Source organism: Chionomys nivalis, chromosome 1, assembly GCF_950005125.1.
Source record: "Chionomys nivalis chromosome 1, mChiNiv1.1, whole genome shotgun sequence".
Taxonomy (NCBI): domain Eukaryota; kingdom Metazoa; phylum Chordata; class Mammalia; order Rodentia; family Cricetidae; genus Chionomys; species Chionomys nivalis.
Genome location: NC_080086.1, coordinates 53,099,470 through 53,109,850, shown reverse-complemented (window position 1 = coordinate 53,109,850; position 10,381 = coordinate 53,099,470). Strand labels below are relative to the sequence as shown.

Genomic DNA, 10,381 nt, shown 5'->3' with positions numbered 1-10,381 from the left:
TATCTTCTTGGCAAAGTCTTCCTGGAGGTCAGAGACAAAGCAGAGAACTGGAGCCTGTGAGCACACAGCCTTCGTGGGAACTGGGAACTTAAAATGCATCCGAAGGAGAGTGGATTTGCTCTATGACAGGGAACCAGAAGCCTGAGATAGTGGTGCAGTGTTTAATCCCAGCACTTGGAAGGTTGAGGCAAGAGGATTATAATTTCAAGACCAGCAAGTACTACCTAGCAAGAAAGACCCCATCTGAAATGTTTAGCTAAAATAAAATGTAAGGACCGGAAAGGAAAGGAAATCAAAGGGGGAAAAGTAGGTATTCTTATTTAGGGAGAGCTATTTAGCCCAGGCTTGCAGAAGTAGTTTTGTTTTTTTTTTTTTTGGAAGAAAGAGCAAAAGCTGAAAAGTAGGTACAAGTCAGGAAGCAGGAATTGTTTAATGCCAGCTAAACAAGGAGCAACTTGAAGAACTGAACACGGAGTAAACTAGGAAAGGACACTCAGGAAAGGGATTAACCCTTTGAAGAGCCCAGGCCCTCACCTATTCCCTCCCCCTTTGGCAGCCACAACAGGCTGCAGAAAAGACCCAACAAAATGTACATGCTCCCCCCCCCCCCTCGACTCAGCAGGACTTGCTGAGCCCCCCACCCCCACCCCACATACACCTTGCCCTAATGACTAAGAAGAAACTGCCAGAATCCTTATGGTAAAGAACCAATCAGAAGTTAGCTGGCAGGCTCTGGATTACTGATAATGGTGAAATGCAGTAACCCTCTCCCCGCCCCCTGGTCTCCACGGATAGCAACAAATCAGCAGCCCCAGTTGATCCATCAGCGCAGGATAGGTTCCCCCAGCCTGGAATTCTCCAGTCCTGAGACTGTACTTCAGACTCCCCACCCCCACCCCCATTACTCGACCTCCAATAAATGCCCTGCCCCACTGCAGCCTGGGGTTTCCCCTATTTCACCATCTGTGTCCTTAGGAGTACCCGAGTTAACTCATAATTAAAAAGATTGCTTTGCATCAGATTTGATCTCTTGGTGGTTTGAGGGGGAAGGGGTCCAGACTCTGGGCGCAACGCCTGTAATTGAGGGTGAGGTAGGTGAAGTCAAGGACCTTGGCTTTGATTGGATTGTTCATGCTGTTTTACCCATGAAACAAGATGCAAGCGACTCCTTGGGCAGAGGAACAAGGCTCCTGGGCAGTAAGCATGGCCCAGGGACTTTGGATGCCCTGAGTATTCCCCTCTTGATACCCAAGCAAAGGTCTTCAGCTTGTTAAACCCTCAATCCTAGGCATTGGCTCAAGGTCCAGCTCTCCTAAGTGAGCAGACTGTCCTGCATGAACTGGGTAGGAATGTTTATGAAAAAGGAAGGGCACAGGGTGAAATATTTTAGGTAAGTAATTAGAAAATGATTAGAGATAGCTGAGGTAAAGTTTTATTTCTAATTTTGAAAATAGTGGTGCCCAAAATAAAAATAGCAGCAGGAGGGGTTGGAGGGAAGTCTCTGTGGTTTAAGAGCACTGCCTGCTCTTCCAGAGGACCCAGGTTCAATTCCCAGTGCCCACATGGCAGCTTACAACTGTCTGTAATTCAGGGGATTCATCATTCTCACACAGACATACCTGCAGGCAAAACACCAATGCACAGAAAGTAAAAATAAACAAATTAGCATGCAGTGGTGGCACATGCCCTTAATCCTGGCACACGAGAAGCAGAGGTAGGCAGATCTCTGTGAGTTAGAGGCCAGCCCGGTCTATGAAGCAAGTTCCAGGATAACCAGTGCTGTTACTCGGATAAATCCTGTCTTGGAAAAAATAAAAAGAAAGAAAAGAAAAGAAAAGAGAGAGAGAAAGAAAAAAAGAAAGAGAGAAATAAAAAAGAAAAATAAACAAATTATAAAAAATAGTAACGTGAAGTGGTTATGAGGTGACATAGTCAAAGACTTAGGGTTCAGTGCTAATAGGTGTTCTGTTTCACCTATCCATGGCTCTGGTCCTCCCTCCATTACGTGGTTCTCCCCACGCACATTGAGAATGCATAATAATCATGTAATTTGCTCAGCCAATGAGACATTAATACTTTGCAGGTGAAGGCTTGAAATTGAGGCTTGGCCTCTTGGAGTCAGGTTACCCTGGGGAGCAGCTCAGCTAGTGATGGAGGTGGGTCTTGTATTTATCTGTTGCTTTCATTGGTTAATTAATAAAGAAAACTGCTTGCCCCTGATAGGACAAAAAATTAGGTAGGTGGAGTAGACAGAACAGAATGCTGGGAGAAATAAGCCAAGTCAGGCAGTCGCCATGATTCTCCCACTCCAGACAGATGCAGGTTAAGATCTTTCCTGGTAAGCCAGCTCGTGGTGTTACACAAAATATTAGAAATGGGTTAGATCAATATGTAAGAGCTAGCCAATAAGAGGCTGGAACTAATGGGCCAGGCAGTGTTTAAAAGAATACAATTTGTGTGTTGTTATTTCGGGTAAAGCTAGCCATGCAGGAGCTGAGCGGAGGGAAGCGGCAGGCCACTCCTATTACAACAAGCTAGACTCTTGTTGGCTGTGGGCAGAGGCAGAGTAGGAGGGGCCGCCTTGCATGTTGTCAGCTAAACTTAGTGGATTCAAGAATTGGTGTGGAATAAGGACTCATCTTTGCTTTGGGCTAATACGCGTTGGACATTTGGCTGGCAGTGACAGATACTAGAAACAAATACAGTGGTCCTAGGTGGCGGGCGCCTTCTGAGATCTGGGCTTTACATTAAACTGCATCATCAGCGTATGTTGTGGGTTGACATGACTTGAGTGTGTTCCCCGAGGGTGAAGGTTTATGTCTTGGAAGCTTGGTCCCTAAACTGGTGTCGCTGTGGTGGAAACCTTAAGCAATGGGGCCTAGAGGAAGGTGATTAGGTAATGGGGTTCTCCCTTGAATAATGGGTGAGTGAATATTGGGGCTGCAGAGAGATGGCTTAATGGTCAAGAAGAGGAAGGACAAAGACCCTTTCCTTCTAACACATGAATAGAGAAGTAGAAGGTTTAAATGTAAGAGTGCCATGAACAGAAATAGTTTAAAAAATACTCTTAGCTGAGTTCAGTGTCTTCTTTTCTGGGTCTTTCTAAATTTCTCTCCTTGAGAGAAGCAATTAGCTATGTCTCGTGGAAAGAGTTGCAATGTGACAAGGCCGAAGCCATGGTCATAGAAGACTCCTCGTTATCTCTCATCTTTTGAACCCTACAGACTGGAAAGCCATTGTCAGTCGCAAATTGGTCAAACCGCCAATTGTCCCAGCATTCCTGAAGCCTGTCCTTTGGGTCAGGAAGAGAACAAAGCCGCAGAGTTGCGGGGGGTCCCTCTCTTGAATGCACAGAAACAGGTCATTTGAAGATTTGGAGCTAAGTCTGCTGCGAAGTCTGAGCTCCAAGAGCTTTTAGTCACTGTCTCCATATAAGAACCTAAAATGTCAAGTTACATTATTCATGTCTAAGACATAAATCACTCACCACGCTGTAACCAAAGCAGAAGAGGAAACTCCGTTCTTTTTCTCTGTCTTTCGTGTGTGTGTGTGCGCGTGTGTATGTGTGTGTATGAGTGAGGTGTGAACACTGGGAAATATATGTACAATTGGATGTATTCATGCGCACGTGTGTGCGAGTCAGGATTCTCTAAAGGCCAGGAGGGGGAGGGAGCAGGAGGAGGAAGAGGAGAAGAAGAAGGAAGGAGAGTGATTAACTTGACTTACTGGCTGTGGTTTGGGTAGCAGTGGCCATCTCATGACAAAATGGCCAAGAATTCAATTGTTTAGTTCAGGAGAAAGGATGTCTCTGCAGTCCTAATCTGAGACTGGAGTCCTGGAGGATTCCTGGGGAGCTGCTGATTGTCAGTCTGTGTTAGAATCCCAAAGAAGTAGGTTTTAATGCAGGTAAAGGATTGCCTTAGGAACAGTATAGATTGTCCGGTTAGTGAGCATGAGGACCCCTTGAGATTAACCTGGGGAAATACCTGAATATATTGAGAGGACTTGGAGCTATGTAGAGAACAGAAATTCCAACCTCCATTCATCTGGGAAGAGAGAGAAAGAAGGAAAGAGGGGGAAAGACAAAACACTGGAGAGGAAAAGAGACTTTCTGCAAGTCTCTTGTTCTTATAGACGCAAGCAGAAAAGATGTACCCCAGGGGTTCTGAAATGGGGATGCTAGCAGTCCTCTGAAACACACAAGTAAGTCAGAATCGATGGAAGACTCATCTGATGCATTTTGTAATGAACCAGACCTATGGCCTCTGAAAGCATTCAACTTTATCATCTGTTTCTTGATTTATCAGCTTATAATGCGTTCCATTAGGCCAAGGTCTTGAGAGTCTTGTTAAACATCATGGCCTTGCCTGCTTTCACTTTGAGCTAATGGGGTTGTCTGATTACACTTGATGTGAGTGATCTAAAGGGAAGCAGTAGTAGATTGACAGCCACTGATGGCTCGTGAGTCACATGGCAAATTTTTATTACGTATCCTTCCTCCAAAATCTGACAAAAGAACAACACAGGATATGTATATAATTAATCAGAAAAGCAGATATAGCTGGCACTTCTCTAATATCTTTAGGACTTACCAAGCTACTGCACAACCATAGCAAGTATATCGAAAAAAGAAATTGAGGAAATATCTCAAATTGTAAGCTAAATTAACCAAGAAATAGCCAATAGAAGAAGTAGGAATAGTTCAGTCTTGGGGTGGGGAGCAAGACCTAATTTGAACAAAACAAAGAGATGAAAGGAAAGGAAATAAAGAAAAAACACACCTAAAAAAAAAATCTCTGAGTTAAAGTCACAACTACCCAGAACAAAGAAAGCATAAGCACAAAGGTTAAAATAAGACCTGTATCAGAGTAAATGTAGTTGGGTACCACCATTTCTCCTTAGGAAAAAGATGCTTATTTCCTTTCTATCAGAGCCAGGTTAATAACTGATGACCCAAAGGCGACTCTCCACCCAGGTTCAGGCTCTTTTGTAGAGATCTGGTGTGGGAAGTCCTTCTGTATGTGTTGCTTTTATTGGTTAATGAATAAAGCTGTTTTGGCCAGTGGCTTACCAGACTAGAGCTAGGCAGGAAAACTAAACTGAATGCTGGGAGAAAGAAGGTGGAGTCAGAGAGAAATCATGGAGCCACCAGAGGAGAAAGATGCAAGCTGTCAGCTGGAACCTTGCTAGTAGGCCACAGCCATGTGGCAATACACAGATTAATAGAAATGGGTTAATTTAAAATATAAGAGTTAACCAGAAGTACACTTAAGATATTGACCAAACAATATTGCAAATAATATAGTTTCTGTGTGATTATTTCATGGTCTGGGCATCCAGGAATGAACAAACAGCCTTCTGCCAACAGAGATGGAGAACCAACTGCTGTCAAATCTCTGGATTGGACATGGGTGCATGTCCAAGGCACGAAGGCCCTGCGTTTCTCCCATGGGTGCTTTTCTCTTCTGAGATTTACCATGTGATGTGGAATGTGTTGCTTTTATTGGTTGATGAATAAAGCTGTTTCTACCAATAGCTTAGCAGAATAAAGCTAGGTGGGAAATCTGAACAGAGATATATAGAGAGAATAGGCAGAGTCAAAGAGATGCCATATAGCTGCCAAAGGAGAAAGATGCCAGAACATTACCAGTAAGCCATAGCTTTGTGGTGATACATAGATTAGTAGAAATGGGTTAAGATGTAAGGTTTAGCTAGAAATATGGCTGAGTCATTGACCAAACAGTATTATAATTAATATTGTTTCTGTGTGATTATTTGGGTCTGGGCAGCTGGGAAATTAAAGCACAAACTCTGTTTACAACCATACAATGAGCTGATGTTTCTGTTTCAGCCATAATTCAACCTAGTCCTCATTTCTTCTCCTTCTCCTCCTCCTCCTCCTCCTCCTCCTCCTCCTCCTCCTCCTCCTCCTCCTCCTGCCCCTCCTCTTCCTCCTCCTCCTCCTCCTCCTGCAACTCCTCTTCCTCCTCCTCCTCCTCCTCTTCCTCCTCCTCCTCCTCTGCCTCCTCCTCCTCCTCCTCCTCCTCCTCCTCCTCCTCCTCCTCCTCCTCTTCTTCTTCTTCTTCTTCTTCTTCTTCTTCTTCTTCTTCTTCTTCTTCTTCTTCTTCTTCTTCCCCATTACAAGTGTTAATGTTAAGAGGTGCACCCTTGAATGGGTATTGCGTGGCCAAGACCATGGCTGGAGGCAGAACAGGAAAAGGCAATGGAAAGGGCCAAGGGTATGATGGTGTCTCAGTCAGAGAGAGCTGGGCTACAGTTTTCCTATGGGTGACATCCACAGACATCTGAAGACTCACACCACAAGCCATGAACAGGTGGGTGCCATGGCTGCTGGGTACAGTGACGTAATTCTGGAGAACCTCACAGCTGAGGTGCTTGAGTTGGCAGGTAATGCTTCCAAGGTTCTCAAAGTAAAGTGCATCACTCCATGTCCCTTGCAGTTTTCTATCCAAGGTGATGAAGAGTTGGATTCACTTATCAAGGCTACCATAGCTGGGGTCAGTGAGATCTCGTACACCACAAATCTCTGGTTGGAAAAAAGGGAGTGCAAAAAAACTGTTTAGGAAATGATTTAGCCAGCCTGCTCTTCTTCACTGTCTGTAACCAGGAAAAAGGACACCAGTGGGGATGTGTGGAATCTTTAAGAACAGTTCAATGGAAAAGCACAGACAATTTCTATAGACAAGATAAAAGAAACATTTGTATGTTTTTAGACTCGTGAAGTTTGCTAAGTCCCTTTCCCTATGGTCATAGTCGTGTGTTGATTGGCCATGTTTCTTCGCTGTGTTTTATACAGAAATACAATTGATAAAACATTTAAAAAATATTTTTTAAAAAGTTGTTCCCTTGAAAGGGGGAAAGGAGGAAAAAAAGAAGAACGTGGGGGAAGAAAAGGAAAGAGGGGGAGGAGAAAAACATGAAGTTGGGAAATGGGGAGGCGTTGGAGGGGCGTTGGTGGGTACTATCTAAATACATTGTGTTCATGTATGGAATTACCAATGAATACATAAAGACAAGTAAGATTTTTTCCCACTAAACTTCTGTATAGCTGTCTGCCTCAGAATCTAAGTTTAGACCACACCGAGGAACAGTGTAGGAAATTCCAAGCATCAAGCAACAAGAAAAGGATTCCTAGAGCTTTCATGAAAGAAAACAAACAAACAAGCAAACAAAAAACAGAAAGGAAATCACATTAGATTTTTCAACAGTAACCTTAGAAAAAGACATTTTAAATAATGAGCAGAAAGTATTTTTCTCCCTAGGTTTAGATATAGTCCTGCACTGTAGAGTTCTCTACAGAAATATGCAGCAGCTTTCATCTGAGATCTGAGTCTGGACTGTCCCTAAGGCCTGGGTGCTATTTCTGGGACACAGCAGAGGATTTAGAGGTAGCCTCTAATGAGGAGACTCTTTAGGCCTTTGGGACCATGTGTGTGAATCTTTAGGGGTAACATCTAATGGGGCATTTTTAGACCATTTGGGCCATGAATAAGAATAGCATAACAAAATACCAGACCTTCCTTCTCATTTTTACTTGTTTCTTGGTCCTGAAATGAGTGGCTTTGCCCCATCATACACTGCCTGATGTGATGGTCGCCTACCCACAGGCCCAGAAGTAATAACACCAAGTAATCATGGACTAAACTCTCCAAAGCAGTGAGCCAAAATACAGCCTTTCTCTTTATAAATTTGTTATTTCAGGGTTTTACTACAGTGATGGGAAGCTGACTGACACGCTACTGCAGCAAATGAAAAGATGGACCAAAGCATTTTCTCATAGCCTAGTTATTACCAAGTCTGTGCTTTCCCTAGTCTTATCTTTAGAAGCAACTGGAAGAAAGTGAAGCAAGAAACAATGGTAGTGGCCAATGATCACTACCAAATAAGAGTGATCAGGCTGTAAGAGAAGACTGAGAGGGCAGGAAACATGGGATGTTAGAAGATAGAGTGTTATCTCAAAAACTGGCAGAGCAACAGCCTACGAATGCATCTCAGACAGCTAGGGGAATAGTTTGCCTCGAATGGCATCAGAAGATCGAATGGCCTAAACCTTGAGGGCTCCAGGAACAAAGAAAATCAATATTACTTATAATATACTAGTAATATGTAGTGTCTGTTAACTTCAGCGGGGCTGTGTATTTGTAAACAAAAAGAGGCATGATTCTGTTGAACAGAGTCTTGTTTTCATCTCTATACCAATGTCAACATTGACTCAGGGAAATGAAGTCTATGCTGAAATGTGGAGAAAAAAGAAAATGGCAGTAACAGTGGTGCAATGAATTCTTGTGCAGCAGGCAGTGAACTCTGAAACAACTGAGTCAAGAGTCATCAATCTGTGTAAAATATGATACCTAGAGGAGGTAAATGGAGAATTAAAGTCAGGCTACTTCTGAGGGGTTGGTGAAGATTGAGTTGGTCTTGATAACTCTTCATGAACTGCCTGATTAAACTTGTAAAGTCATGTGCCTTTCCAGCACTCGGGAGGCAGAGGCAGGCGGATCTCTGTGAGTTCGAGACCAGCCTGGTCTACAGAACTAGTTCCAGGACAGGCTCCAAAGCCACAGAGAAACCCTGTCTCGAAAAACCAAAAAAATAAAAAAAATTTAAAAAAAAGTCATGTGCCTGCATCTCCTTAATAAGCCATTAAAATTTTTATCTAATAAAAAGTTAGAAGTGATAAACAATGTCTGCTTTGTATTGAGGGTGGCAAGTGCAAGGAGGGAGGATGCTGGGCAGGTTGACTAGTCAGGAGAATAAGCAGCATTGCTCCACAAGAACACATAACTTGCCTTAGGACAAAGTAGTCTTAGAAATCAGTGGCTTTCCTAAAACCGTCATGATCCTTTCTGCTGTGGGACAAAGGCCTGTACCCTGTCACTTGTTTTTAAATAAACACTGATTGGCCAATAGCCAGGCAGGAAGTATAGGTAAAGTAATGAGGCAAGAAGTAGAGGCATGGCAATGGGAATTCTGGGATAAGTTTCAGTCTGCAGTCATCACTCAGACATAGAGGAAGACAGACAGAGAGCAAGCAAGATGTGACTGCCTCACTTAAAAAGGTACCAAGTCACGTGGCTAACACAGACAAGAATTATGGGCTAACATAAGTTATAAGAGTTAATATGAAGCCTGAGATAATAAGCCAATCAGTTCATAATTAATGTAGGCCTCTGTGTGTTTTTTGGGACTAAATGGATGTGGGACTGGGCAAGACAGAAACCCTGGTCAACACCTTTCTCTTTAGATTTTTTTGTTGAGACATGGTCTCATACAGCCCAGGCTGGCATTATTCTCACTTTGAGACAAGAAGATCTTAAGTTTCTGATCCTCTTGCTTTTGTCCCCCAAGTGTTAGGAATTCAGATGTGCTCCACTATGGCTGTTCCTTGTTTGCTTGCTTGTTTGTTTATGCAGTGCTGAGACTGGAACACAAGGCTGTGTGGGTGCCAGGCAAGCACTCCAGCGGCTGAGCTGCATCCCTGGCCTCATTACAACCCTTTTACTCCTAGTTCCTGTGGACAGGTTTGAAGAGTGTTGGCAAATCGTCTTCTCTGCCCTAAGGGCCTGTGATGTGGAAGACACTGCTAACTCAGCACAGTCATGCTTCCTATATAATGGCCATCAAGGACACAAACGCAAGGAATAACAGCATATTAAAATCCCCCAAGGAAGTCTCTGAGGCTCAGATAACTAGACAGTGACTTCTTCCAGTTCCAAAAGACCTGATGAGTTTGGCCTTCTTTTATGCAGCTTGCCTTGCTTAGCTTGAAGGCCCATGTTCCCCGCATTGTTTGTGTCCTTAGAGAAGCAAATGCTCAGATATGAGTAGTTGAGCATATGTTTATCAGGGGAAATGAAGAGGTCAAGAGAGCCATCAGACCTCATTACAAGCTCTCCATGAGCAGGGAGAAGGTCTGAGTGCAGTCCTAATAAAAGATGAAAAAGGCTTCTTTGGAGCCTTGTGCTCCCCAGGAGCGAGCCTGCCTCAGTGGGAACCATGCTCACTGGGAAGGGATCTTTGGCCCGAGCACGGTGGCACATTGCTGAACCCTGCAACTGGGGGTCTTTGTGAGTTGTACTTCCTGCAGCTGGAGATCTGTAGCTCTGTTTCCCAGGACGGCCACATTCCACCTAGGGAAATGGAAGGGGTTGAAGAAGGTTTCAGACATGCCTATGGTGGGACAGACATGACCATAGTGTTACAGAAGACTCAGAGAGTGTCAGGTCCAGATCTCAGGCCGCATCAGACAGGCTGGTGTAATTGGTCATCTGCTCCTAACAGGTTCATGTAGCCTATGGGTAGATATGGGAGGGAGGGGATGGTGGAGATGTTCTTAATCTTAGCTGAGCAGTGAGATTAA

At 43.8% G+C, this 10,381-nt stretch overlaps 1 pseudogene; it reads left to right on the top strand.

Moving 5' to 3' along the window:
• Positions 1–6,195: 6,195 nt before the first annotated feature.
• LOC130871738 (histone H2A.V-like) lies at positions 6,196–6,742 on the top strand (annotated as a pseudogene).
• The last annotated feature ends 3,639 nt before the right edge of the window (positions 6,743–10,381 follow it).